The sequence below is a fragment of the Camelus ferus genome, chromosome 1 (genome assembly GCF_009834535.1).
Source record: "Camelus ferus isolate YT-003-E chromosome 1, BCGSAC_Cfer_1.0, whole genome shotgun sequence".
Lineage (NCBI taxonomy): Eukaryota > Metazoa > Chordata > Mammalia > Artiodactyla > Camelidae > Camelus > Camelus ferus.
In genome coordinates, this window is record NC_045696.1 from 101,309,850 (window position 1) to 101,337,838 (window position 27,989).

Below are 27,989 nucleotides of genomic sequence, written 5' to 3' on the forward strand. Positions count from 1 at the left end.
ATAACATCTAGAGAAATGTCTATCACGTAGGAGGAGTTCAGTATTTGTGGGTTAATTAGATGATGAGAAAGGAGATACTGGTGCTGAGATTAGGGAAATAGAGAATGATATAAGAGCAGAAAATTGGGTAGGGTAAGGTCATGGGAAGCTAGATCGTGATAAAAAAAAATTTGGATTTTATTACAAATTCACTGGTAGATTGTGGGAAAGCAGTGTCAGCCAGACTAGCCAAAGACAGATAGCAAGGGTGAGGTTGAAATTAAACAAGAAAATAAAATTTTATGGTGTTTAAATTCCTAAATACTTCTACTGCTAACACTTAAAATTAGTAAGCCCGTATGGTAACAAGCTTGCTTGTAAAGTTCTCGTGCACTTTAAAAAAAAAGTTATTTCCAACTCTGTGACATTCAAGAAAACTCAAAACTACAGAGACAGTAAAAAGATCAGTGGCTGCCAGATGCTTTCGGGGAAGGAGAGATAAATAGAGGGAGCAAACTGGATAGATTTTTAGGGCAGTGAAACTATTCTGTATGATACTATATTGGTGGTTCCATAACATTACATATTTGCCAAAACCCATAAAAAGTATAACACCGAACACAAACCCTAATGAAAACTATAGACGTAGGGCAAGAGTGAGGTGCCAATGTTTATTCATTGATTGCAACAAATATAGCATTTTGGCGGGAGATTTGATGGTGGGGGACGCTGTGCCTGTGTATGGGGAGGAGTATATGGAAACTCTGTGTACTTTCTGCTCATTTTTGTTGTGAACCCAAAACTCCTCTTAAAAAAAGTCTCTATAAAAAAAGTTTTTATTGTTGTCAGTTTGGCATTGGGTATCTAAAACCATGAAACTATTCGTGTATTTTTATTTGGGAAATTTATTTCTACATTATCTCCCCACAAAATAATAAAAACTACACAAAATTTTTGTTAAAAACTTTTAAATCTTATAACATTTTAAAATAAAGAAACTAGAAATAACCAAAGTTTCCTGTACTAGCAGAATGGGGAAACTAATTATAGCCCAGTCCAACACCACAGAGTTCATGCTGATTTTATCCCTTTTCACATTTATAATTCCCTTCTTAGACAATTAGAGAACTAGTGCCCATTGTCCTTCACGAGTTTATTTGTTCAGTTTCCTGTAGGAGAACAAAAAAAATGTCCAATCCCTACTAAACTCCTCCTTCAGACATGTGCCCTCCTCATCTTATTTGGGCTGAGAAATTTCCAGATGGGCCACTGTCACCACCCCACCACTTAATGGACCCTCTTCTCATCCTGTGCAGCCTTCAACACCCCATGCCAGGCAGCCCTCCCTGCACACAATCTCCTCACCCTTCCAGGGCTCCAACACTACACACAGCTCTGCCTCCTGTAAAGACACTTCTTCAATCCTCTTGGACTTTGACACCACATGCCAGGTATGCCCCACCACAGACATCCTCCTCAACCTGCTTGAGCTCTGCCATCGTCACTGGGCTGTATTTCTACAGGGACATCCTTTCAGCCCTGGCTCTCGTACCCTGTGTTGGCTGCCTTTCAGCGTGGTTAGCTTCCTGACCACACTCAAGCTCTGACACCCCCATGCTGGACTGCATACAGTCTCTAAATCTCAAGCCAATATAGCGCACTATTCAAACTGAATTATGCTAGCTCTACTATTCTAAAAGAAACAGGAGACAGACAGACAGAAAGAGACAGATGAAGAACAGAAAGAAGACACACTGATTTTTTTAAATGTACTGATGAGAATCAGTACATTGTACAGTACAATGCACAGGAGGAAAAATGATCATAACTTCAAAATGTAAACCACATAACTTGCTTTAGCAAAGTAATGATTTTTAATGCATGTTATAAAATTTCTGTTATACCTTTCATATTTAGTAATTATAACATTTTATATGTATGTGTGTATGTATAAATATATATACATACTCAATTGTTCCAATGTTAACAGCTTAAACTCTTGACTAAATATTAAATGATTAATTATTCAAATATTAAGTAATTTATTTTTTGCTGACCATGATTTAAGAATGTGTACTTGGCCAGCATTCTAAAGAGAAATACCAACAAAAAGACACATGTGCACAACAATAATTTTCTGTAAAAGAAGGTAGCTTTGCACAAGTTTACAAACATGAGCAAAGTCCTTTTAACATATCATTTCAAAGGACATGTGGTCGTACTCTTTCATGCTAATATATATATATATATACTTGCTAAATATTTATAAATTTAACTTTAAGTATAAATTTTATATTTAAGAAAAACAACAAAATACATTTCAAGCAATTTTAAAGCTGCAAAGGAACTTAGAATTCAGTAATATGTGTGATAGAAATATAAATAAGTTAAGACCATGCTCTCCAGGAATTCACATTCTGCTCAGTGAGGCAGAAAGTAAACAGTAGATCATTACAAAACAACACGAGATTGAAAAATTGTGATAAAATAATGAGTTGAGAAGAAAATATCGAAGGAATAATCATGACTTTGGAAATGATACTTTCTAATACTATCAGTGAATCTAAGAAGAAGAAAATCTGAATGACTTTCTCATAATCCCAAATGTTCAATGCTAGAACTGAGATCAGAATAAATTATTTCCTCATATATCCTGGGTTATTTTCCCTTCCTTTCCAGTATATCATAGGAAGTTTAATAGCAGACATTTTTAGCTAGGAAATATCTTGGAATATAGTTATTTTTTATACTAGATTAAAGCATTTCACAAAATCATCAAATGTTCAATAAATCATTCCATACCTAATAGTTTTATTCTTTTCATTGTGGTTCAAATAAGCGACAGAACTAGAAACTACATGGATATCTGTAAAACATTTTATATCACACACACATGCACACACACACACTGAGGACAGTAAGGAACTAGTTGCAGTGAAGCATTTAATAATAAAGGGTATAACTTCTGCACACTCAGCATATTCCCTTCTGAGATGTTAATGAGGTGGAAAATTAAAAGAAATAACGGCACATGGGTCTTGCAATGTTTTCTAACCCCTTTAGTCCTTTGGTGCTTCCTTTTTCTCTGATTCTTGCTGGACAGTGTTTACTGTGGTGTTGATATAAACATTTATCATTGTGCAAGTGAGAAAGTGTAAATTCCTACTGAGTCCTTGACTCAACTGATGCCCACCTGGGAAGATTAATGGAGATTGATTTTTCCTTTCTCCTTTTATAAATGTCTTTCATTCAAGTTTTCAAATCTGATTTTTAAAAAGCTCTCATAACCTTCTATAAGTTTTAAAGTATTTATTTATTTTTGCCTCCAGTGAGTGGTGTACAAGCTTTTAGCTCAAAATCAGCTTGATAAAGAAAAACGGCAGGAAATGAAGCCACATTGAAAATAAAAAAATGTTGGTAATTGGGGTTAGAGAACTTAAGTATTTTCTACTAAGTATTTTCAGCCTTTCTAAAACAACTCTGTTGCAATAAATTCCAAGGCCAAGTTCAAATGTGAAGCACCATAATTGGTTGTATTTTGCAAATACAAACATAAGTACCTGCTGCAGAGCTGTGGTTACTGACCACTGTATTGAGCAGAGAATGATGATGCATACAGATTAGCATCATTTAGAGTCATATTTTAGATTTGTTAAAGCAAGTGCTATGCTTTTAGTGCTTATTTGGCTACCCTTTCTTTTTTTGTTATTTTTTAAATTTTTTATTCAGCTACCCTTTCAACATCACAACTGCCTAAGTAGTTCATGTAACCTAAAAGAGGTAATCATAAAAATACAAGTCAAATTGAGTAGCAGCATTCAAAGGATAAATAAGGCTTCCTTCAAACAATAAAAACAGAAAAAGATACATTTTATTTAAATCTTAACAGATTGTTTTTTAATTTCCATTGCAGAGCTAAATAAAGAAAGCAGAAAATACTTGTGTTCAGTTTACGACCCTAGATCTCACACACACTAAAAAACTGTTAATGAAGTACTATACATAACATCCAATGCTTTTTATGAAGAGTGTGCACAACATCCTGTATGTGAGTGTATGGATAATATTAAGTGTATGAAAAATATGTAGGTATATCGATAACGTGATTGTACGGATAATATATGTAAGTTGGCTATCGAGCTAGTAATAATGAGGTTGACTATTGTTTTTTGTTTGTTTGTTTCAGTTAATGTTAATTTTCAAATGGTCTTAAGCTAAAATGATATTTGTTTCTCCCTTCATTCCTCACTTGGAACTCAAGGAGGTTAATCATACTCTTTTTTTTATGATACACTCTCATTCATGAATGATCATTATCAATAATAACTTTGCATGTCAGTGATTTAAATGTACCAATTAAAGTGGGGATTGTCATAGTGAATCAAAACATGAGATCCAACTATACCTTGTCTGCAAGAAACCCACTTATATAAAGACACATGTACTTTAAAAGTAAGTGGAAGGAGAAAGACGTACCATGATAACACAAACTAAAAGAAAGTGTGAGTAGCTATAATAATTTTGGACAAAGTAGACTTCAGAGCTACCTGGAGCCTATGCTCACTGTGCCACTAAGTCTGTTCTTGTAGACTTAGGTGCCAAGAAAGAATCCAGGAGCTCACATTCACTGGATGCTCCTATTTTCTCAACTGCCACCACAGTTCTGTCAATATTACTACTACCACCACTGTTTCTGTTACTACTGCTATTAATAATGCCATTGCCCTGTCTTATTAGCACCCTGCCAGAGGGGAAAGCAGCAATCATTAAAAAGTGGCATTTTTCTTTTTTTTCCTTCCTTCCATTAGCTGAAATGAGCAGGAAATCAGCTGGTAAAGGCATCCGGGAAATGTAGTCTGCAGAAATCCTACGTGGTGGGAGAGGGGAAGTTATAGAAAAGCAAGGGTGGATATGAGAGGCAACAGATGCTTTCCAGTATAGTCAAACTCTCTAACACTTGGAATCCCGTACATCCTTCTACCCATATCTAATCATTTCTGTAATAACAGTAAACACCACATCATGCTTTTGAATTACAAAAAGCAACCAGTCTTCATACTATGATGTATTCTCCCCAGATTGGCCCAAGACTCCATGATTCATCTCTAGAAATGTTAATTCCCCTACAGTCACAATCATGTCTAGATAGTCTGCAACATGAAAACCAAATTAACCACAGACAACTTTATTTAAAATAATAGGGAAAAGGGAGAGAAATAAAATGCCTAATATAAAAAATATGTGTATAGTATACAAAGTAGAAAATACCTATTATACTCCTTATTTCTGTAACTGGTCTCAAGGTCATAGTTTTTATCTATCACTTCCATCTTTTATTCCCCATTCTAGAAAGTGTCAGTAATGTAATATATGGATTCATGAAAAACTCACTGGCACATAAATGCTAAAATGCTAAAATTCAGCATGTGATTTTTTTTCAATCTTTCATTACAAACAACAGAAATTAGAGAATTGAGCATGTAAGACATTTCCATTGAAATCATTTGCCTCAAAAAGCCTGGCAGATAAAGTATGAATAATGATCCTATTTCTGTTTTCTCCTGTGAGCCATTACGATCACAGTGGAAGTGACACTAAAATACATTTCCATTGAATTCATGCCTATTGAAACAGAGCCTTAATGATACCAAGGTTTTTCTACTTTTTAACATTTGAGTATATTATTAAAATTCAGTGAAGTGCACACCAGTGGTATATCCTTCACTGAATTTTGCACTGTTACCTTCTTCCTAATAAACCATTCATTCTTGGTGTTCTTTCATACATAAGTCAGGTATTCATAAAGGTGTCATTTAAAAAGCATAGTGCAATGATGCCAGATGAAACAAGTTGGAAGGGCAAAGTGCAAAACTGCTTGCTTCCTGCAAAGTACCATGGACAAATAAAAATGATTGGATATCAATTATATAATTGTATCAAAATAGATGCAGAATATAAATAATTAATTATAAACTATAAATTTTGCTGTGTGGTAATTGAATGGTTAGGCAGAAAGGGTGGGAAAGAGTTGTGGACTGACCCTGAAAAGAGAAATCCCATGTCCCAAAAAAGACCCATTCTAGAATATGAAGTTGGAAGAATCCTCATCAGTTAAGAGATTTAAATAACATTTAAAGGATACTTCAGAATGCGAAAGAAAAAAGAAAGTGACAGAAGACAGGAACAACTGCCAAAAAGAAAAAAAAGAAGAAAATTAAAAGAAACAGCTTAAAGCAACAATAACAAGTAGCTGATATAGAATAAAATTAAATACTAATATACATTTTGACTTTTTGCCAATAAGTAACTATTTACATGTGAAACAGTTTTAACATTATCTCTACTACATTGTAAGCGCTTAATAATTTTAGTAATAATTTGATAGAAACCGTCTGCCTGGAGTTTCTTAAAATTTCAACCACTAGATCTACAAACCTAATTTGTCATATCCCTTCCTTTCATAATAAAGGAATGTACCAATGGTTGTGCCCTTCCTCCTATTTTATAAAGGCAGGAGTACTTCACTCTCCAGCCCTAAACCTAATCTGAGCTCAAACCCGAGTTCTCATTGTCTTTTCCCTGAGTAATCAATGCACTACTGTACTTTTGGCATTATGTGAGACATGCTCTTCTAGTCTCCTATCTTAAAATTTATCCTTTAAAACTCATACCATTTCTAAATACCAGTAACAAGTTGGAAAGACTTGTCCAACTACTTTCTTATCACCACTCAATTTCAAACTAAATCAAAATGTGTTTCTCTTTCCGTGTTCCATGGAAAACAATCAATCTTATGCAGTTCTAAACCAATTAGGTACTTTTTCACTTATTAGCCTTTCCAATGATTGCAGCTTCCTCATCACAGAGTTGTCTGATGTCAGACCATGTCTGCAGCATGGTTTTTATCATTATTTCTGAAATCAAGCCTCCAAACTAATTCTCCAGAACTCTTAATCATGCTCCTTGGAAAAGAATAGTCTAAAGTGCGAAGTGGGGCTTAGGTCCCCAAAGAGAATTTCCAGATCCTTCAGTTGGGATGGTAAAATTAGGAATGAATTTTATCTTGAGGACTCCTGGAGTCTAGTTCAGACTGGAAGAATGTCTCTGTAGATGTAAACAGATTATAACCAAAGTTTTAAGGTATCTTAAGGTAGCTGAGAAATTTTGGAACTCTCACACAGTAGCTTCTTGAGGAAGGAAAAAAAATTAGCATATCACAAGGAAAAAAGATAAAGTTTTTCATTTTTAACAGTTAATAACTCTTCTCCAACATGAGAAAATTAATCTTTGTTTTTATAGACTCCTCTTAAGAAAAGGAGTTGTTACCTTGGAGATTTATGATTTCTGCAAGATAATTGAGTGAAGAAAAAAATGATGCTCAGAGGACAAAAGCTTAGAAATTATTTTCTGTGTGGAATAATCACCCTGAAAAAGTATAAAAGTTAAAAATGCTAAAGTGAAGTTTCTATTGGTAAAAATATTAAAAGGAAATTTTATTTTGCAACCTTTTTGTAGCAGATTTACTGACGTATAATTTACATAGTATAAAATGTAACTATTGTAAAGCACAACGATTTTCAGTTGCTTCATCGTGTTGTGCAGTAATCACCGTTGTTCAGCTTTAGAATATTTTTATCACACCCAAAAAGTTTCCTCACAACATAGGTTAGTGGTCAGGCTAAGATTGTGCTCAATCACTAGAGCCCAGAATGCTTCCCCTCTTTTTTTAAGGGTAAGAAATTAAACTTTTATCAACACACAAATGACTTCATTTAAAAGCAGCTCAGTTACAATTTTATTTAAAGTTTTAGAGCCTTTCCCCACTGATGTCCATAAACTAGAATGGGTTCACGTGAAACCCGCAGTCTGACCTAGGAGCATCAATAAGTGGTGGTCTAGGTACTTGGAGATTGAGCTGTATGTGTGTTGGGGAGCATATCCAAAGTGTGGGAAATTTTAATGTCTGCCTCAGATTTTACTTTCTATCAGGCTTCTCTGGTCCCCCAACACACATTTACATAGTTCTCAGGCAGCCAGGGAATTATGGAGAACTTATCTAGCCCTTATATGAATCCTTCATTTCCAGGATCCCCCCATTAAATTTCCATCTTTCCTCCACTTGCGTCAGAGGGTATAGCAACCTCAAACTAGTTGAGCTGTGGTCTCCCCATTTGTTTTCTACCAAACTTGCTACTCTTAATGCAAATTTTACTAGGCAGAGGTTTGTCCTCCCCTCTATCGTGGGTCAGTTCCCTCTGAAAGCAAATCTACTGGTTTTCATGGTCATCCCTGCCTTGATAAACCCCCCTTTTCCACAGAGCAGTAGAGCTGATCCATGCAGGATGACTGCCGATCCTGCTTTTCTTACCTGGAGTTTATGAACAAGCCCTTCTCAATCTGTTAGCCTTTGGTCAACTTCCAAACCATGAAATGGTTGTAACAATTTTTGTCCAGTTTTATGCTTGTTTGTGTGGGGGAGGTTTGCCAACCACTTTATTCCTTTGTAAATCCCCCAAATTTCTCCTTTTCTCTTTGTAAATCCCCCAAATTTCTCCTTTTCTCTTTGTAAATCCCCCAAATTTCTCCTTTTCTCCTTTTAAGACATTGAGATTACATATGTGATCTTACCTAAAGAATAAATGTATAATCTAAAATATACAAAAAGTATTAATATGAATAATTCCAGGATTACCAAGTATTGGTGAGTATACTGAAATGGCCACAACAGTTTTAGAACAGTATTGATCAATTTCTGTGTTGCAGACATGGCATTAAGGAAGAGATGTTCTTGCTGGACTGGGGCCAAATGAGATAGAGAGAGAAAAGAAAAATACGCTTTATTTTTCCAAATTTAAAAATCATCTGAAATAATATACTTTCCCCATAGTGTTACTTTAGGGAATGAAGGATGAAACCTCACTGAATAGTGAGACTCAGCTGATTCCCCGCAACTCAGCTCTCAAATTACTGCAACCAATCTTCTGTTCCCCAGGCAAAGGTTTGCAGGATCACTCTCAAGGGAAACTGAGCAGTTTCAAACAAACATCCTACAGTTTCTGACATTTCAGTGTCCCCATGAAGTGGTCAAGTCACCTGCGGGATAGTCTAGCTATGCAAAAAAAAATCCTCCCATCAGTATCTTAATAATTCCATTTTAAATACTGCATGAAATAAACAAATGGAGAAAAATAACAGTAGATTAGTTAAGTCTCTAAGCATACAATTTAAAAACCAAAATAGGAAAGAAACAAACAAACAAAAAAACCCACAAAAAAACAACCAACTTAAAAATTTAATTAGGAACATGCAGGCACATTGCATTGGGAGCAGAAGAAAACTTGAAAAATCAGTAATTATGATTAATAGCCTCAGAGAGATTAAAACGAATGCATTGTATCCATGTAACTAGAACAGAAAGTTCTCTAAAAGGAGGGGGAGAAAAAACCTCTTGGAAATACAAAAGCATGACAGAATAAATTAACAATTCAGTAGATCAGCTGAAAGATAAAGCCAAGAAACATCCCTGGCAACAGAGAAAAAGGAAATGCAAAATATGAGAGCAAAAATGTCTAGAGAATTAATACAGATGATCCAATATTCAACTATAAATAAAATTCCAGAAAGGAAAAAAATATATATGTATGTATGTGTGTATATATATAAAATACATATATATATATAAATATATATATATAATATATACACACAAAATTGTCAAGGATATCAAAGATTGAGTGTGGGAGGGAGCAACAGACAATCAAAGAATGGGGTGGGGAAACATTCCAGGCAAAGGAGGAAAGAAATATGTGGCAAGGGGAATGACGTGACATAGTACCTAGGGAAAGTGACAAATAGTTTGTAGGACTGAAACGAAGGCTGTGCTTCAGAAGGAAGATGAGATATGGCTCAAGGTTTTCAGGAACCAATGCAAAATAAGCCTTGTTTGTTAAACTAAGTAGTTTGAGATTCACTCCAAAGTACCTGTGAGTCATGGATTTAATAAAGTTAGAATAGCTGTTGGCTTTATTTTTTTTTTTTTTAAGTTTGCTCTCTTTTAAGAAAGTTTCAAAGTTACTATTTCTACCAAGGAGAAACTCGCAACATGCAGGCTGATAGTGGGTTATCACCTGCATTAGGAAGGTGGACTGAGGCTTGAAGCAGAGGTTACAGCAGCAGGTAAAAGGCTGCTGAGGACCCAGCAGCTCCAGAGAAGAGCAAGCAGAAAACTGAATCCTCTGAGGACACATCAAACACGTGCAAACCTCTAATGTCAGGAACCTCAGCAGAGAAGTTTACTTCGAATTAGGTGAACGGGCTAGGAGATGTGGGGAATGATTCTAATTTGCTGAAAAATGTATGCAGTTGAGCTTCACTTTCTATTTAAGTTCATATTTGTAGTCACTGGGAATGAATTGGTGATAAATTTAATTCATGACATGAATTGTCTGGATTGGGGGATATAGAGGAAAAGCATTGAGATTTTAAATGTTGGCTCCAGAGGCTGGGTGGGAAAGGCGTTGGCCTTGACTGCTCCCCCTCTGCTGGGCCTCCGGTAAGGCTTCTTGCTGCTGCTCATCTAACACCTAGTTGTTCTGCAGACGCCTCCACAGGCCTTTTGAAGGGGGATCCCAAGACCAAGCTTATTCTTGCTGACCTGCAGACTATGTCCTGTGAAAACAAGATGTGCTCTTAGTTTGTGCTAGTGGGTGACTCCGTGTTTCTTCCATCCCTCCTTGGTTCCAGCTTCCAGGAGACCCTTTTTTTTCCCCCCTCATAGTATGTTCAGTTTTCTTCTTCTGTTCAGCTGTTTTTTTGGAGTTATTTTAGTCAAGAGGAAAATACAAGTTAATATTAATAGAATCAAAGGGACAGTCTTCTTAGTACTGATTGATCTCTCACTAAGCTACACATAAGCTGAGGTTTAGAGAAGACCTTTCTGTTGTTTTGTTGTAATTTCTACCTATGAACATAAATCAAAATAGGTCAGTGATGTGTGCTGGCCTGCTTGGTTGAGATGTCAACACTAATTCTTAGAGCTATGTTATTCCTCAACATACTGTCTATATATATACACACACATGCATACACCATATCTTAAATGTTTCCCTGTAGTAATATAGAACAAATTTCTTGAGTTCCCTATACATCAAAAAATACTGTTCCATTTACAATATTATCAATCATAGAATAATTAATAATATAGGAACTACCAACATATTTCAAGAAAAGTTGAGATAAAATAATTTAAGCTTGTAAATCTAAAATGCAATAGCTAAGAAGTAGACACTACTTATTAGTTTAAAATTAATTTTCAAACAAATTAAGTGAAAAATATCAGTGAATGCCATCTCAGCAAACATAAAAGCCCAAATATGATACATATTATTATTCTTATCTGAAAAATTAAGAAATGATATGCAAAAAAGCTTGAGTGACGCATCAGTGTGTGCACAATTGAAAATAGCAGATATAGGGACAATTTGGGTTTTCTAAATTCAGTTCCATATCCATTCTACTACATGGCATTATTTCCCCATTTGGATCCAAGCTATAAAATTATAACGATTCCATGTTTATACAAACAGGTATGGATAAACAAACACCAGCTATTTTGAGAAACTAATTTTCATGTGTTCAATAGCTTCATATATTCATTAGAGACTAATGCTAGCTCTAAGCAGTAGCAGAAAACATACTTTTCTCATATTAGTCTGTTAGCTGGTAATGTTCATTAATATTAAGATTTTAGCACCTCACTCACCAAAGTAGTGCAATACCTGCTTTCCATACCCTGATGCATAAAATGTGTTAGATCCTACTGGTTTTAAAATTTGCCTAAGGTTACGTACCTTAAAATGTTTTAAAATGTAATTTAATGTGACTGAAAGTATAGTTGATTATTTTACTATTTACATCATCTCGTAAGGGTTTTCTTACTATAAATTATCAGTAAGTGGAAGTCCTTTACGAAGACAACCCGAGAGATGTTCACGGATTACTTTACATGGAGAGCTTAGCTCTTAGTCCACCTCAGCTGTGCTCTTGGCTCCATTTCTGTAACTGCAACAGTGCATAATGTTATATAGCCCTGATACCTTCCTTCCTTCCTTCCTTCCTTCCGTCCACTCTCTTTCTTTCCCTTTCTTCCTTTCATCCTTCCTTTCTTCCTTTCTACAATTTCTTATTAAGAACTTCCTTGAATTGACTATTTTTATTTTTCCTCCAATTAATCTTAACATCTTTTCCTCACCTCTCAAAAATGCATTCCTCAAATATCTATGTAGATATCTCTGTGTAGCACAGAACTAATACGACAATAAGGAGATTTGAGCTTTTCATCTCATCTCTGATAGCATAATCTTTGAGGTCAAGTTAACTTCAGTATAGCTTTGCCCTTAAACTCCTGCACTGCTAGGTAACAACAGCCTAGTCATGGTTACACCAGTGTTCTAGATCCACTACCACTGAGCACAGCATTCAGAATAGGTGGCCACAAGACCAGTGGTCACAGCACCCTCTAACAAAAGGAAACTTCCTAATCTTTTATAGCTTTTTATTTATATTTTTTTCTCTGTTGGAGTAAAGCTTCAGGCCTAATGATTGGTTATTATTCAGTTTTTAAATCTAAATATATTATGGTTAAGGGTTGACAGTTCTTAGGTACTCCATCTTTGCCTTCTTTGACTTTAAAAAGTAGATTATTTTAAGTCACAGAATATATATTTTTTTAACTAATTCAAATAAACTGTCAGTAAATGGCTGCTTTGGTACTTAACTTTATCCATAACATCTTAACAGAAAATTGCTTGCTAAAAACAACGCATTTGGACATTGCTTTTTAGTTACATTAACATCATTTAAAGTCTTAAAATTTTTTCTTGCCAGTATTTTTTTGCCAAGAAACAACTATAAATCTAAGTGCCTTTTTCTTCCAGTTTATATCTTTATTTTTTTTTCTTTTATGGGACTCCAGTACCTGTTCTCTGTGTGTGTGTGCGCATGCGCACATGTGTGTGTGTGCGTGTGCTTGTGTGTATGTGCATGTGTGTGTGTGTGTTTGAGACCTTTCCAAAATTTTTCAGAAGATTGTGATTCAAATTATCTATTTGTTGACATTGTTTCTTTTAGAGATCAAGACAGAGGAATCAGAAGGACCAAGACTGAACACTTCGTAAGCAATCTTTTTTCGTTTTCTTAAATTGGAAATCCATTTGGACATTCATACAAATACATTATTTATGTAGAAAACACACTAGAGAACATAGAAAATATGCATTAATAAAATTACCCAGCATTTTAGAGTGAAATCAATAGCATAACATTTCTGGGACTCAAATAATACTTTGATTTCTACCTTCAAGATTTCTGTCATTGAAACAAAATTTGTGGAAATTCTGGAAAAGAAATTCTAGGACTTGAAAGATCTGTATTTTATGATATTATTGTAGTTGGCTGGAGAAGACAAATGCTTTCTTAAGAGAGAGCAAAAAAGACTATAAATTCAAAATAAAAGCAAATGCTGGTGACAATAAGACAGATATTATAATGATATATTATTGAATGGAAACTATTCAATGTTTCTTCCTAAATTCTTAAAAGTTTTAGACATGAAATAGAAAATCCAGGAACAGAATATTGTTGTCTAGTTACATCATAATGAATTTTGTATTTTCTTTTTCTTGCATATTAAGTAAAATGTTTTTCAGCATATCTTTCTAGTAATTGTCCTCTAACTTTTATTCAAAATGTAAAATTTATAAAAATAGCTACAAAGTCATCCTCTTTCTTGAGTTCAGAATTTTGTACCTAAAGGCAACAAAGCAGGAGTACTGTGCTTAACAATCAATAACATCTTAGCAGAAAATTGCTTACTGAAAGGAAACATGCTTTTGGACATTGCTTTTCAGTTATATTAACATCATTTAAACTTATAAAATTTGGAGTATCTCAGAATTGTCAGGAGTATTAATAGAATTTCCTATAGATTTTATATCAGTCTTTTGAGGTGAAGGGACAGGGAACCTTCTGGAGCCAAAAAAAAGTCATATTGTCACATAGTCCCTTGATTAAAGGTAAAGAGTGAGTGAGTATGTAAAAAGTAGGTAAAGAGCATTGGATAATTAGGCTTTGGATCAGATATCAGCCTTCAAATCCTAACATACTTAGATATTGGTGTTGGAAATGTGAACTCTAAGGGATTGGTTTACTTATCATAAAGAGAGATAATAATAACAGATTGTTGTGACAAATAAAATGACTATGTAAAATGTTTTAACCTACATTTTTCATTCAATTATAGCACATGGCGACCAGAAATCAGGTAACAAATTCACTGTACTGCATTTTGCCTGATGTTTTAGTTTTTTTCATTATATTAGATACAGAAGAATGAATGGTCTGGGGAAGATGTTAGGTAGAATGCACTCTATACTGGAGGGCACAGCTGCTGGAGTCAAGCATCTCAGCTTTACCATGTATTGTCTGAATTCAGACAGATTATATATTGCCTAAGGTTCAGCTTCTCCATTTGTAAAATAAGAACAATAATAGCCCAATATCGATCATGGTGATGGATAAATTAAAGATGGTCACGTATATGCGACATGGACTTACTTAGGGTCTCCAAGTGCAGAGCATCCTGTAGGTGCTAAGGTAAGAAGGTGGTGGCCATCAAGGATCCTCCCTTCCTATATGGAAACAGCTGATTTACGTGTGAAAGAAGGGCTTGCAAGAGGCTATGAAGAGGGCTAAGAGAGGAGAAATGTGCAAAATGGAGGAGGCCAATATAAACTGTGCCGAAACAGGGTATCTGAGAACGGGGCAGGCAGACAGCTGCCATGCAGAGGTGATGGTCGGCTCGAGCCACAGCCTCGCCTTTCTTGTGTCTCTAATCCAAAGGCCTGACAGCCTTTGGGCTAGGTCTGCCTCAGAGATTTCTCTGTGTGTATGTGTGTGTGTGTGTTTTCCATAAAATTTTATAAATTAGTCATTTCATTTAAACATTCTCATTTGTGGCTTCTGTTGAAAAATATGAAGATCTGGCATCTCTGGGCCTGTATTTCCACACGGCAACCACCATCTGAAGTTGCATGATTGTGACACCTTTAGCAAGTGCTTTTGTACTATTTTGGACAACAGTCCCCACAACTCCCCACTCTAACCCAGGAGCAGGAACCTGTTGGGTGTTGGTATCTCTGAGACATTGGAGGAGACTTGATATGTCCCAAGGGCACATGAGACCTTGTGCTGCTCCCCAAATCTCAAATATCACAAAGTGCTGCTCCAACCACACCAGGGATCCTATGGGAAAAGAATCCAAAAGCATTTTCAAATCTATGTGGGAATGAAGGAGTAAGTTTTGTAAGGTCTATAATTTTCTAGGAGTTCAGGAAGGCATTTGTTTTGTTGTGTTATGTTTTGTTTTGCTTTGTTTTGTTTTTTTTAACCTAAGCTCACTTATGAAGACTTCATTAATTCTCACTTTGTAAAATTATCTGAGAAAAAGTATTTTCAGACTCGCAGTAGCTTGAGTAATTATCATAAAACACTATCTGGCATCTCCTTTCTAGGGCTTTTGCCAATTGCCATGCTTCAGATCTTCATTCTCGCCTACTACTGAAACAGCCTCTTGCTTCTTTCCACACTCTCCTCCTTCAATCTGTCCTACACACCACTGCCAGAGGTACATCCTCAAACAGATCAGGGTAGACCAGGTGGGCCATTTGATCCCTCTGTAATTTGCCTGTGTTTGGGGACAGCAGGGAAAAATTTAATAGGGACTTTCATGTGAGTCTTTGCTTGTGAGTCTTTTAAGTCAAGATGTTATAAGTAATTGCAGGATAGGACTTCCAAAATAATTCTAATCATAATAAAATAAGTTAAGTTCAAGTGCCACATTTTATATGTTGTATTGCTTAATTTTTTTTTGCTCCCAATCTCCATCCAGTTCAGAGCAATGGTGATCCAACCTGTTTGCATGATTGTATCACCTGGGGAACTTTACAAAAATATGATACATGGGTCCTACCCTAGACTGATTAAGTAAACCTTTCAGGAATTGAGGCCCTAAAATCATTTTTTTTTCTAAAATGATACAAAAGTGATTGTAATGTTAAGAGAGGGCTGAAAACCACTGGTGTAGTAAATTATTCTAATACTGTATTTGGTAAAATTGTTTAATTTACTTTAAATTACATTAGGGTAACGAGACAGTGAATCAGAGATGTACCATGCAAAAGGAAGAGGTAGAGGGGCTTGGGATGACCAAACAGCATGGAGAGCCATAAAATAACTACTGCTTTCTGCCTCCCAAAAATTTTAAGAAAAGCTTTGTTCTTTTTCTCTAGCCACTCCTCAGTCTGACTGCAGGAGGAGGGATGGCGCAGTGTGGATTCTGGGGCTCTTTCCTTCAGAGATGCTCACAAATTGAGCTCCTTCTCCTCTCCCTCCCGAGTCAGTACGATAGAAATATCTGACTCAGGGCCCAAGACGGGATTAGAGGTTACCAAACAAGTCCCAGGACCTCTGCACCGGGTTCAAGGCAGGGTGTGAGGCTTCCTGGAAATCTCCTTGAAGCTGCATGGAGACTGTGTGGTCAGCTTTCTCCTCTCCCTTCATTGAGTACCAAGGATATGACATAGGATGGAGGACAGAAGGAAAACCTTAGGTTATTCTCTGTTCCACTGCTAATATTTTTATCTCTATCTGGTTCCTGTATAGAATTCATTGTATGTAAATAAAGAGTTCTGTTACCTTTTGAAATCTCAGTAAAAATATTCTCTCAGATAAAGAAAAGAAAGGGATTGAGAAGGAAGGGAGGGAGGAAGGAAGGAATGGAAGGAGGGAAGGAGCAAAGGAAGAAAGGAATAAAAGCCCTTTGTTTGTGGGGTGCATGCGTTTATCACCCCCCTGCTCCACAGTATTCAGTAATCTTTAATGAGCTGAGTGTGAGCAAGCATGTAACACATGCTTTAAATTACCTTCAACCAGTTTAAAAATAAGCACCTATCACAATGCCATTATTATTTTTCCCCTAGAGTTTAAACATACTGGATTTTTTAAAAAACAGATGAGTTTCCCAAGTATAAGTGGATTCTCTTTTCCAAGAAAAAAAAAGTTCCTAATGTAAAAACTTTCTTAACTATTATGGTCTTCTGTCCAAGGCCTCTGAAGCTTTTAACCTGGGCCCAGGTTAAAATGTAGAAAAATCAACCTCCCTTCTCAACCTATAAATCCAAGTGAAGTTGATGCCATGGTAAACAGATTGCTTCCTGGTTTACTAAGCATAGTTATTGCTCAAAAAATTGTATAACTAAAAATAAAACAAATCCTTGTAGCAGTGAATGTGGAGAATTGACATGCGTGCATGTCTACACACACACACACACACATATTTAGTTGCACAAACTGATGACAATAATTCAGATATTCTACTAGTTAACACAATGTGTTTGGATCCATTTCCTGAATTTAATAAGTATAATCTATCATTTGCTCTTTATTTTCATTCTGTCTGCTTTTGACTTCATAGATGACCCTGGGAAAAGGCATTTAACCTCCTTTCCCCTTAGTTTTAGTTATATTTAAAATAAGGCTCCTACACTTTGCTGACACCACAGAGGCATTTCCATTTCACTCAAGAAGTATTTCACTCTTAATGAAAATGTTCTCTGCACTGGAATTTTCCTTGTGACTACAATAAAAATGTAGAGAGGACTTACTGCAATTCCCTGTCAAAATGGGTTTTAAAATAAAAATCAGTGAAAATAATTGAAAAACATTCAGTATTACCAATTCATTTATAATTATACTTTACATTTTGATGGAGAATTAGCCTTTTTTTTCTTTTGTCTGGGAGCTATGTTTCTCCAGATTCTTCACATTTCATTGGGGTGCACTATACATTATGCCTGTTTGAAATTTTTACTAGTTAGCATTCTGTTTTGACACAATGAGCTAAATCACAGAAGAAATTTATTGTGTACTTTGAGACTGTCTGGTTGTGTACCAGTTCCTTAAAATTTGTCATAGCCTTCTAAATTTCTTATGAAATACACAAATACAAATATTAATGTAGACCCTAATTTATGATAATCATAATATGGTGGTTCCCATGGTCACAGGTTTCAATTTATATATTGAATTTACAAGAGGATTATCCCCCTAGTCAAGGTATTTGAAGCTGTTATTTGGTTAAACTAATTCTGGTTTTCTCAATTATGTGGCCATATTATATATATATATATAATTGAAGCCAGTGGTTCTTAAATATTAGTACTTAATAATAATTTAGAAAGCTCTAAAAAGTTCAGATTTGGGGGCACCAACTCTGTGATTTTATTTAATATGTCTGGGCTGGAACTCAGCAATATGTATTTTGACAATCACCCTTGTATTTTTAAAACAGATATAACATGTATAACAATCTGAGAAATATTGTTGTAAGCTACACTCAAAATTACCAGTGAAAATTACTGACATGAGAAAAGTATTTCCATTAAGATAACTTTAAATGGCAATGATTAATGAGTAAAGTCAGTTATAATGTCAAGTAGGAATGCACTTCTGTAAAATCCAATGCCTTTCTCACTGATCTTAAATTGTGATAATTCAGCCAATCATTCAGCTAATTATGAATTCAGACATTATAAATTGACCTTGGTCCATCTTCTAGTTTCATTTAGAATATTCCTTATAAATGGACCTCCTTTTAGGGTGAACTGTAAATCTGGGGCTTCAAATCTGCTAGTCATCAAATCCGTTACATTTATCAATGCTGCCAATTCTATTTACTCAGGTAAAGGAATCTGTCCTGAAATTTCTGTATTACCCATTTCTGTAGTAATTCTCATAGGTATTCTTTCCTTTAAAGTCAGTAGGAGCTTTGGTCTACCAACAGCGGATTGGGAATCCCCAAACTGGCTATGATTCCTCTGGGTGTGAGGTTGTCCTCATTAGCTGTACTCAGAAATTTTGTTAGCAGTACTTAACTTTTTCATCTCAAACCTATGTGAAAAAGGTATCTCTTTTTTCCAGAAATGCAGCTACCTGGTATTGAATATCCACCTGGTCAGTCTGTTAAACATTTCATCCCTTTGATGCTTTTCCCCAAATGAAGGGCTATATTTTTTTACTCTGATCAGAAAGAAGGGAAATATGTCCCCAAATCCTTACCCACACTACAGTTTTTCTCAAAAGAAAGTTAAAGAATATAATAATACTGAAGTATATCTTAAACAATCCAACCATATATAAATTTATATATATAAATTTTCCATATATGTTTTCCATTAAACATATCTCTAAAAATTTTACTTACAAACACTAGATTGTTGCTGAACATAATATTTTTTACAAAACATTAATTTTTAGATATTTAAATGGTTTCATAGCATTAAGAACAGTAAAGGACTCTTATTAAGATCTTTGAATGTAATTTTCTACACAGTGTCACTCTAGCATAAGAAATTTAAATAAAAAGAATAACTTATTTTACAGTAAAATAAATTTATAGCTCTTTTGTAATATTAAAAACCTAATCAAGTTCACTTGGAAAAATGAGATCACAATTTACCATTAGCTTCAAATGGAAAAAGAGACTGAATGATTTCAGATGTAGGTTTAATTTATAACAAGAAGACTGAGTTTGTTCAAGATTTTTAAGCCTAGGTGCATGGTCAGTTTATTCATTATTAATCAAGATTATAATAACGTTTTTCCACTTTGTATTTATGACTCTTCTACCTTATGGCTTGGACAGCTGTTCTGAAATAAGGCTAAATTGAGTTGTGACTTTTCATAAAATATTCTTTATGTGAAACCTCTGATTTATGAGAGGCCACTTATCTACTTTACATTAATTTGGGAGCAATGTGTTCATTTATGGAGAAGGAGAAAAATACATAAAAACTGGTAACTTATGAAAAGATGTCATAAACAACCAGATTATAAATAAATCAGAAGATGACTAGAATAGTGAAACCATTCTACTCTATAAAATATTGTTTTATAATCAAAGAAAAAGGGTAACTTATGGCTTTGAAAATTTCCCCTTTACGAGCAAGGTGGCAAAATCAGGAATATCTGTCTGAAAAGTTGCTTTAATTTAGTGAATGAGAGGCATATCAAAGTGCTTCAGAGCATAGGCAAAAACTATCTTGAAAAGCTTAAAAACATATGTGCAACGTAAAAGACTTAGGCAACTTACTGAATCTACTCAAATTATACCAAATTTTTTACTCTTATTGGAAAAATGGTAGCATGTATAAGCCTCTTTTTTATGTCTTCTTGAAAATCTTCAAGATTATCACTAAAATACGTTGTTATGATCACTGTTTTATATTCACTCTTAAGAACTGGCTGAGTCTTGCAAATAGTGTTTAAGCCTTAAAGATCGGTTTTTACTCATTACTGAATGATTTTAGATATGAAACAGATTTTGGTATTTTTTAAACATATAGATCAGCTTCACAGCATATACAGCATAGCTATTTGTAATAAAATGATGAATCAAAGCACAAAAACTAGTTAAAGTGGGAAAAGATGGAGAATTTTAAAACTAGTTCAGGAAAAGTAAACAATATTGAATAAATGATTTTAAACAAGGAGATTCTCTCCCTGCATAGCCTAATTTACTTGCTAAAGAGTTCTCCTCCTGAGGATCAGTCTGAATTGCTCTGAGGATGCAGAGGGTACCTGGTTTCACCACTGTAGTCCTCACCTTCTCACCATCATGTTCAAAACTCATGTATCAGTGAGAGCTCAGTCTGTGCCTGCCACAGGGTTGAGCATTTTGTGTGCATTGCTTCATTGTTAATGAAAGGCAGATACTCACTATTACTGGTATTCTTTCTATTTTATAGCTTCAGAAACAGAAGCTATCAATGGTTGTTAAGTAAGTTGCCTAAGATCAGAAGCTGGTTGCATGAAAAACCAAAACCTGAGCAAGCCTGAGAGAGGCTAAACCAGCGTTCTATTCTATTAGAGCAACTTAAGACCAACACTGCCTTCTGTTATCATCACTGCTCTTCTCAGTTTATAAAATGCTCTCGTGCCCAAGTCTATGAGTTAGCCATTAGCAAAAAAGAGCAGTAAGATTCAGAAGACTCAGTGACTTGTCAAGGGTTGTCTAACCGGCAAGTACTGCCCTTTGACTATGAACCAGGGCTTCTTCACAGAGCTTCACTGCTCAGATACATGTCACTCCCTATGGCAGGCCATAGTGCTCGTTCATTGTCATGACTAGCAAAAATGCTCAGCCTAAGATGTCACCCAATTTAGTATCTCAAGCACCTAGAACACTACTCACAGCTAGTTCCTTTAATAATGGTTAAGGTGAAGAACACTACACTGTATGATCGAATCATAAAACTTGTAGCACCCAAAAATAATTTCCATGCATATTACCTATTTTTGCTAAACAAGTATAACACTGCTTAACTGGAAAGAGATCAAATCTTCAAGGAACCATTACTGTTTTCAGAATGTCTTCTACTTATTATGTTGTGTCTTTCTATGCATAAATGAATATTCTACTTCAGCTAGCATCCCTTCCATATTAAACACAATTATTCTTCTTCCACTGTTGCCACTGAATTTGAAATATGGAGAATCTACTTATATCAACACCCACAGCATGATGCAAAATTTAAAATTATATGCAGAAAAACACTAAATGGATGTATGTCAAAAATGTTGACTATGTGTATGTGTTTAACAAAGTTCTCTCTGTTGTTAAACAGGTTTATGTGTCAACCACATTTACTCAGTTTTTTAAAGCTTGTTCATTTGTCTGTTTACTTAGAAATGTTTCTTCTCTTCCTCTTGAAGGAATCTTCCTCTTTGTATTTGAACTTGCTCCCACGTGACTTCACACATGGGCAAAATGATAGCTCAAACCACCAAGAGTGGCTCTAGCATTTTAAAGGTGGCTCATCAGTTTCTAAACTGCTTTTGTAAATTATCTATCCACTTTTCTTATTTCTGTTGATTCTGTTGCTAAGTGCCTGTCTCTGAAGAAGTCAAGGCCCTAGGTCTGTTACCTTCTAGGTTGTCAACTTCTTATTAAAAAAAAAAAAATCCATTTCCTGACACACATTGCCCCATTAAGTCCACCCAACCAGTCATCTTTACAATTTTGCAGTGCCTCAAGAGGGAATGGCAGTATATTTTTGTGAAATACAAATAGATCTCTTCAAACATACTTTTGTATTCTGCTCTCCTCTCTCCAGTTCTCTGCACTTTTAATATAATGTAGGTACACCATCCTTTATCTGCAATTCCAAAACCAAAAGCTCTGAAAAAAATTTTGTTTTTGTTAACTATGTCTCAAACTCAATTGGCAGCAAAACCTAACCTGTGAAGCAATTTATTCTACCTAATATGAACTTTTTTTTTTGCTACAGAAATTATTAATTTGATCATAGGGTTCTACTTGAGGTACCTCTGCAGATGATCCTTAATATACAGTAAATGCAAAAATCACCTTTCTAAAATATAAAAAACGTTGAATTATCAAACCCAGGAACTTTACATAAGGGATTCTAGACCCTGAATGAAGATTTTTAAGAATTCTAGCAAAACTCTGATATATGTATTTTTGTTAGATGGATGAACATTTAAAAGCTCTACCACTTTGCAATTTCAGAGTTTAAATCTTTTCTTTAAAATAAATTCAGCAAACAGCACGTACCTAACATGAGCTAAATACTGTGATGGATACAGAAGATACAAACATGATTTGCATTTGATCCCTGCCTTCAGTTGTACTCATGCTTATGTTTCTGAGTCTTTTTGATCCTTTGAAAGCATAAAATCTGTAATTAGGAGAGTCTAGTTCAAGGCTTCAGTTATAAAACAAAATAAAGCATTTCGTCTGTATTTGCCACTAAGTAAATTATCAAAAAAATGATAATCATTGTATAATTCCCTAAATTTCTAAAATGTTTACATTTCACTGTAGTAAGAAGAAAACCAAATTCTTGGAATGGTTTTCCCTTGCCTTTTCTGAAAGTGAGTGCTCATTTGTCAACTTCCCTCTATACCCATAAAAGCAAGGCAATGAATGGAAGATCCTATGAAATATGCCAGTATTATCACTTTGCTTATCTGAATTCTATGCACTCTTTTTATGTTCAAAGCAAAAATAAAAGCTAACCACTTGATTAGAGTAATTTTCAAACTTGAAAACTGAAAACACAATTTTGTACTTTGAAGTTTCCCAGATGAAATATTCTTTCCCAAAAAAGGATAAAAAAGTGAACTCTTCAGAAATTGAACTCTCGTGTGACGATGGCTATTTTCTTTTCTGTCATGATTTATTTTTCTACCTGTGCATGGTTGCCAGTTATTTTTCTCGGTAAAGCCAAATGCCTCATTTGGAATCTACTCCCTTTATAGCCTCTATAAAAATTGCTTCTACTCTGATTAAAGCAATTTGCAAGTGTTGGACATCATTTCAGAAACATAACATCAATTAGACTGTCAGGATCATATATATTAAAGCTGCAAAAAATCTTAGAAGTTCTATAATCCAACTCTTTAATTTTACAAATGAGGGAACAAAGGTTTTAAAGAAACTTCAGAGGAGGTTTCAATCCTTTTAACCTCCAGCAAAGCCCAAAGCAGATTCCCATCTCCTAACCCAGAGCCTAGTGTTCTCCTCCATATTCCATGTCACCCCATGATTCCCTGCCCTGTATAAAGTACCTACATTTCCTTGTATCAAATTTGCATATAATACTTCCATTATTAGTACTTTCAGTGGTACCTTAAGTCATATCTTAGGTCAACTGTCTTCACTTTACTCTCTACATACAAAATAAAGAATTTGAGGAACTATAATTCCAAATCTACAAGAAATTAATTTTCTGCATTGAAAACTTGTAACTTATAACGCATTACAGCAGCCAAAGTTTCCCCAGGTGATGCTGAATAATAATGAGCATTTGGACAAAGATCTATCCCATTAGAAAGTAAAAGAGACAAGGAAGTCCTTTGGTGACCCAAAAGTCCATTTAAATAGTCACAGACTTTCAGTTAAAATGGCAAAATGAGCCCATGCTTTGAGATGAATTAAATACACATTGAGAAATAAAATTGAAAAATAGAGAAGCAAAACAAAAATTGCCATGCATAAAAATAAAACAAAAACCTCTGTTACTCCAGAATTGGAATAGAAATGCTGAGCAGTGATCAAGGCTATGACTTTTTGGAGACAGTGGATCCTAAGGTCATTATAATATCTGATTCTAGACAAAGGCCCTGAGTACAGAGGGATGGAGGCAACTCAAAGAGATGGGTAAGCAGAGTAATCAGTCAAAGAGAAAAATCAATGAATCAATTAAAAAACCAATTTCAATAAGCTAGTCAACACAAGTTATAAAGCACATGGAATAAAGATAATCAACCTGTATGTAACATATAACAGATGCAGTTAATTTTATGGAATAGATGACAGTATCTTACAAAAATACTTGTAAAATGAAAGAACAGTGAAAACCTAAAGCATGAAATTGTGTAACAAAATTAGCAGAAATGAAACAAGAACAGGTGACATAAAAAATACTTAGATATCTTGAAAATGAAGAATGTACCTTTTTAATAAAATGTAACTAGGATAACCACAGTCTCTTGGAAAACTGGTGAACTGGAAGATACTGATAATTCACCATACAGTGATAATTTAAGAGCCTTCATCATATATCTTCAGACAGGTTTTGCAGAAGTCAGTTCAGCAATGGCTGAGTTTTGGTTTGAAAGAATATTCCTAGCACAAAGCAGGATAAAGGTTAGCTCACGTCTAGACACAACATTGTGAACTGTACAATGTCAAAAATGAAGAGAAAATGATTTTCAAAAATCAACAAAAATAAAAAATAGTTTCCAAATATAATTATTGAAGAGAGCATAATTTCATCAGCAAAAGTGCTAAATGATGCTAAAAAATAATAAAGTAATATTTTCCCATTGATTAGGAAAAGTAACTGTCAACCCAAAATATTATAACCTGTCAAACTACCATCAAGTATGAAGATGAAATAAATATATTTTCTAACTTCTCAAGAGATAGTGATGTTTTCACATAAGAATTCTCATGAGAAAAATTCCTAATGGACATATTTCTTCCAGACGAAATGAGAAACCAGAAAGAATGTATAGGACAAAAGAGAACAGAAATTAATAAAATATGTTGATAAAAATATTTAACTATTGACTACAAAACAACTATTTTTATGTTTAAAAAACTCACACTAAATTCAAAACAATACTGGCCAGATGCTAGGACATACTATAGGATATGCAGTGGATGGTCAGGATACAGTAAGAGTTTAGTCGGGCTGAGGATGAGAGAGTCATGCAGAATAAATTTAGATTTAATGGAAAATTAGCATTACTTATATGGGGTAACATATAAAGAATTACAAGGTAATATACACACAGTTTGCAGCCTCTACATTTGGAGACCAACGGGAAGAGGGAAAAAAAAAAAAGAAAAGAAAGACAACACGGAAAAATGAAAGAAGTAACAGAAATCTTTATCTCATAGAAGTTATAAAGGGATGCTAAAGGAGAAAAGAAAAATAATGGTAGTCAGAAAACATCAAGAAATATAACTTAAATAAAAATCCAGAGAGTTCAGCAATATAGGTGAACATCCTTAACAGATGATACTGGCATTTAGATGGTATTTTTTTTAATCAAGCTATATGCTGCTTTAAAAAGACACACCTAAAACAAAACCATGTGTTTACATTAAATATAAGTGGTACAAACAGATATGACACAAAGACATGATAATTTATCAACCAAAATATAATTAAGGGAAGAAAGCAGTAAAGGTAAAGCAGGACATTACATAATATAATATGTAATATAACAATAATGATACAAATAAGTATTTATTATATAATATAGCATAAAAGTGTCTATAATTTATACATGTAATAGGAAATCTAGTAAAATAATTAAAATAATGAAAAATAATGTATTAATAATTCACCAAGAAAACATAACAATGACATATAATATATAACAATAATAAACTTGTAAAGAGCTAAAATAATAGCACAAATGACAAAAGAAGATTACCCAAAGAAATTAGCACATCCTGAACTTGATCTTAATATGCATGCTTCTATCACATGAAGATAAATTAAGTAGGCTAAAAAATTTAATAAGTATAAGAAAACTTTAAATAAATATACGAATGTGTTACACACATACACACACACTGCACCAATCATAGAAAGAATATATTTTTCAAGTACATATGTTACATTTACCAAAAAAGGAAAAGAGCATGTATAGAGATTCCAAATCTCTTCAACAAAGAATTGCTATCCTACTAATAAAAAAACTTGAACCAAAATAAAATTCAATAAGGTATCAACAATGAAATTATAGCTAAAACTCATAGTACATTTACAAATACGTGGTAAAAACTATATGTTTAGAAATTTAAACATGCAGTTGTAAATACTTTATGCATTAAAGAGGAAAACACTAGAGAATTTACATAATAAGAAAGAAAAAATCACATATCAAAACTTACAGAATGTAGTTAGAATAATATGTGGAAGCAAATTTGTACCCTTGAGAGAAATTTTTAAATACAAGAAGGACTGAAAATAGATCAAAAGAAGCTGGAAAAACAAGAGAGGGGAAGAGAGAGAGGAGGATCATCAGTTCTAGGCAAGTTTTTACATGGTTTTATCAAACTAAAAGGAATGGATGTTTATATTCTTTATAAATTATTCCAGTGAATAGAAGAGTAGATGAAGTAAGTGATTTAATTCATTTCATAATGAATTTATGAATAACTCATACTATTAATAATTTAATGTCAAAAACCAAATGATATATACAAATATACTACGTTTTTTTAAAAATAAAACGAAACTAGCTCACCAGCTGCAGCAGTGTGTAAAAGGAAAGTGCACCATGGCTAAGTAGGGCTCTTGAAAGCAAACCAAAGGCATTCCAACATTAGAAATTTTTATTAAAATAATATACCACAGTGACAGATTAAAGGTGAAACTATATGATCATCACAATGGGTTCAGGATAATATTTAAGAAAAAATAACTTATTACAAAATAATCAGCACTAAACAAGATTTCTTATAACCTGATAACCAGTTGCAATGTCACTTTAATGGGGAAACTTTAGACATATGCCTTTCAAAAATAGTGACCGGGTAATGATTCTCCCATCTCCATGTTTACCAACTTCATACAGATTATCACAGCCAAGGCAGTATGACAACCAAAATAAATAAAACTTAAAAGAAATGGAAGAAAAGTGATAAATTATCTTTGTTGGCAAATTATATGTCTCCAAAGAAAGTCTGAAAGATTATATAAATATATAGGGCCAATAGAGATTTAAGCAAAATCTTCATTAGAAGATGAACATCTAAAACTTGATATAATTTTGTATATGCATAATAATTAAAGAGAAATTGTTATTAAATTTAGAGAAACAAAATAGAGCAATAATATTAATGGAATTTAAAAAATTTAACATCTCTGAAGGACAAAAATGAGATATAAATAAATAAAGAGATGTATCACATTCATGAATTGGAAAACTTAGTTTTATTTAAAGGTAATTTTGTTTCAAATTACTTCATAAATTAAAGACATTTCATCAAAATTTTGAATAGTTCATTAATGGAGACTGTCAAGCTAATTTTATAATTCATACAGAAGACAAAAAGGCCTAGAGCAGTTAAAATAATTTGCAGAGGTGAAAATATAAGAATTGTCCTGTCAGTTAAGTTTTAGAAGAAAATGTAAAATAGTTTTTATGTCAAAGTAGGGAAGAATTTTTTTTAACTTTTTTTATTGAGTTATAGTCATTTTACAATGTTGTGTCAAATTCCAGTCTAGAGCACAATTTTTCAGTTATACATGAACATACATATAATCATTGTCACATTTTTTTTGCTGTGAGCTACCACAAGATCCTGTATAGGTTTCCCTGTGCTATACAGTATAATCTTGTTTATC

The 27,989-nt window shown here is 34.0% G+C and overlaps 1 long non-coding RNA gene across 1 annotated transcript in view; it reads left to right on the forward strand.

Annotated features, from left to right (window-relative positions):
* The window catches only part of LOC116665867, a 136,043-nt gene that overhangs the window by 30,855 nt on the left and 77,199 nt on the right, over nucleotides 1-27,989 (forward strand). The window contains exon 3 of the long non-coding RNA XR_004322618.1: nucleotides 13,108-13,150. This is a non-coding gene — a long non-coding RNA (uncharacterized LOC116665867). The remainder of the gene's footprint in view (nucleotides 1-13,107; nucleotides 13,151-27,989) is intronic.